This window comes from Bison bison, unplaced genomic scaffold (assembly GCF_000754665.1).
Source record: "Bison bison bison isolate TAMUID 2011002044 unplaced genomic scaffold, Bison_UMD1.0 scf7180017864034, whole genome shotgun sequence".
NCBI lineage: Eukaryota > Metazoa > Chordata > Mammalia > Artiodactyla > Bovidae > Bison > Bison bison.
This window is the reverse complement of record NW_011494606.1, coordinates 3,547,141-3,550,921: the sequence shown is the minus strand read 5'-3', so window position 1 is coordinate 3,550,921 and position 3,781 is coordinate 3,547,141.

Here is a 3,781-nt window from a genome sequence, read left to right as displayed (position 1 = left end):
GCAGGGGGCGGGGGTGGGGGGCATGCCCTAAAGCCTGTTGGTAAAGGCTCCTCTCTGAGTTTGGGAAGGAACCAGAGTGTTCCGGGAGTCTGAAGGCCTGGCCTCTGCTCCTAAATAAGTCACTAACAGGCTGGGTGACTTGGACCAGTCACTTCCATCTCTAGGCCTCTGTTTTCTCATCTGTGAAATGCAGAATTGGTTCCACCTTCTGCGTGGATTTGGGACAACTTCAGCTCTGGCAAGAAGTCAGCTCTGACGGAGACCAGGAGGCTCTTTGTTCTCTGAAGTTGGTCTGGTTACAAGACAGATACCAAGAACCCTAAAGGGAGTCTGGGAGGTGGGATTGCACTTACAAGCTGGGGGTGGTAGGCAGAGGAGGGAATGGATTAGAGGGTGAGACCCCAGCTCCTGCTGCCTTTACGAAAAGAATCACCACTTTGGGTAAGTCCAGCTTCCAGGACCCTTGCTTGGAGCTCTTGTGTCAGATCCCTGGAGGGCAGATCCTCAAGACCGGGGTTTGGTGTGGACTGTAGGAGATGATAGGAAAGTAGAGACAAGGAAACATGATGGCCCGTTGCCAGATCTTCAGTAGCACTTCCTTAGGGGAAGGGGCCTCTGTTTTCCATTTGCCACCCGCCTTCTGATACTTACCCCATTCCTCCTTCTTTGTGGGACACAGCAGGTGAGGTTGCATATAAAGCCTGAGGGTTTTCTGGAAGGGCTCCTGCTCTAACACACTAGACACACAGAGCCCTGCAGATTTTGGATTGTGACCGTCTAGCCAGATGACATTTTTTTCCTGGGTATGATGTTTTAAACTATATTTTATGGTGTGTATTTTAGTAAGCTGTCTTAGTTTCTTTATGTACTAAGGAGAAGAAAGGAAGAAAAAAAGAAGAGAAAGCAGAGGGAAGGACCAGATGTAGTTTCCCCGGCTGCAGATGTCCACAGGAGGTCAAGGCCCAGCCCCCTCCTGGTTGTGGTCAAGTATCCTTCCATAGGGCAGGTCAGGGGTGACAGTGAAGGCTGCCCTCCTAGGAACAAGACAGTTTCATTCCAGATGATTTTATTCTTTGAGTCCTTGTGCCTGATTTTTAGCATTTTTCTGTCCCTGTTTCATTTCAGTCATATACCTGACTTAGCATATAGCAGTCCTTCTCTGCTTCTAAATATCTGTTTCTAGACTGCCCTTGGCTGGAAAAACAGAACAAAATATGTTAGAATTGTGTGTAGAGTTTGAGTCAATGGGCTATAAGAAAAGTCTTTGAGCTCTATGTTGGCCTCTACAACCGTCTTCTCATTGCTCAGAGGTCCTTTGGCGTGCTTTCCCGGGGTTCATCTGTGATGTGACCAGAGTTGGGGCTCTGGGTAAGGAAGGTGGTGGCTTCCAGTGGCTAGGCGGCCTTGTTCCCAGGTGCCTTGTTAAGTTCGGTGCCACTGAGCTTAGTGCTTTCCAAGTTCCCTAGGCTGGCTCAGGGACCCAGTGGCCCAAGAACAAAGTGCCCTGAGCGGCAGGAATGCCTACCGTCCCTCAGAACGACTTAGGAGAAGGAATGCGGGCAAAGAGAGGACCCTGGATGCCAGTGCTGAGCGGCAGATTCCAAGTCCACGAGCAGGATTGTCAGCTGCACCCTGGCCCCCAGGCCTGCAGCTTTGCCTTCCCTCTCCTGTCCCACCCTCACAGAGCTCAGCTCACTGGTTGGAGTCCCTGGCTTCTGCTGGGAAAGATTGAAGGCCGAAGGAGAAAGGGGTGACAGAGGATGAGGTGGTTGGATGGCATCACCAACTCAGTGGAAATGAGTGAGCAAACTCCAGGAGATAGTGAAGGACAGGGAAGCCTGGTGCGCTGCAGTCCACGGGGTCGCAAAGAGTCAGAAATGACTTAGCAACTGAACAGCACCAACAACATGTCTCTAGGCCCCTGTAGAGAGCCTTATAGGAGAACAGAATATACGAGCAGTTAAATCATCGTGTTCTGTCCCTTGACAAATGAAGGATCCTAGGCCCACGGAGCAGAACCATGATTTCCTTAAAGTCACTCAGCAAGTATGACATTAGAGAGCTGAAACTTGGGTTCTTCTGACTCCTGGTCAGTGCTCTTTCTGCCCAGCTGCCCAGTGAGGGGGACTTCAGGCCGCCCTAGTCAGGGTGGGTGTTTTTCCCCCACTGCACTGCCCGCTTCTGCTGGACAGCCTCTCCCTTTTTTGGGTCCAGGTGAAGGGAGCCCAGGGTCAGGATGGGGGAGAGGGGATTACAAGCCCTTCTGCTTCAACTCACTGACCCACATCCAGTCCATGTAGGATGCTGAAGCCCCAGTGTCCCACTTCCCAGCACCTTTTTCCTGTCTGACTCTTACTGCAAGAAGAGATGAGAGAACCTCAGTTAAAAGGCTGAGAGGTACCGGTGTAACTGAAAGTGGGATCCGGCTGCTCACTGCTCAACAGCCATTAAAGAGGCCAGGTTGGTGGAAAGGAAAGTTTGCTTTATTTTGGATGCTGGCAACTGGGTGGGGTGGGGGTGGGTGGATAGGGTGAATGCCTGTCCAAAGGCCGACTTCCCCCATCCCCAGCACCCAGTGGGGTAGAGCTTTTATAGGCCGAAGGAGGGGGCTGCTTATAGAAACAGCACAGTCAGCTCTGATAGTCATCTTGAAATTAGCCATTGGTGGTCTGACCAGCGTCACCTTGATTGTTTTAAGTACAGGTAGTCTTCAGTTCCAGGGTCAGTTTGTTCCCATTTCCTTGAGGCTGGTTTTGAAATTGTGGCAGCTTATGCCCTGGCTGCAGGGTGGTCATCACGCTGTTAACTTCTCCACCTGGTGGGAGTTCCAGTATCCATAAGACGATTCACAGGCTGTGGCTCAGATTATTATCGATAGCTCCTGAGAAGGAACTACAGGTCCTTGGCTGTGCTTAATATCAAAACTATTATTATTTGGTTTCCTTTGGCTGTTTTCCTTTGTTTCTGCATATTCTCACTTCTCTGGTTAGACTTATTCTTTGACGTTTTTCCACAGACAAAAGGCAGGCCGAGGACATGAGGGGCAAAGACCATAGGGTCCTGCCCCATTTCACCAGTATGACGCAGCTCCCAGACTCTTGGGGCGGGATGGGGCAGGGATTCTGCCTTCTGTACGCCTCACACTCTCACTCTACTGCCTCCTTCCTTGCAATTCTTTTTGCAGATCACTGGCATCCTCACGCAGAAGGAGTCTAGGTAACATTTACTCATTCGTCCAGCCCTCTGAGCTCCTGCTCTGGGCCAAGCCCTGTTAGGCACTGGGCTCAGAGAATATATAGCTGCAGCCCCTGCTGTCCAGGACCTTTGAAGAGATGGGTGTGTAAGGAGGTATCATAGAGACCGGGGTTAGGAGCATCAAGGTCTGATGGACACAAGCTGGGTCTTGACTGCCTGCCCTTAGTGCTTGCTTAGTAAATGCAGGCTCTTCCCTTCCTTGCCATCTCTCCCTCTCTCTCCTGAAAAGCTCTGCTGAGTTACTCTCTTCCTGAGTGTGCCCAGAGGCCCTGTTTTCTCATGGCTCAGGGTGTTGCCGCCTTGGCACCCATGGCAGCACCCAGAGGCATCAGGGCAGGGTGTGAGGCTCCCCAGGGCCCCCAGAATCACCCCACAGCCGGCCAAGGCTGTGGAGTCAGCACCAACATGGGCTCGGTTGGTTTGCGTGTGTGGACGCTGGCCGGACCAGCGGCCTGGCAGCGTCAGGCCCTGGCAGCCCAGCCATGGAGTGAGTTTTTCCACTTCTCTCCCAGGTTGGCCAGCCTGG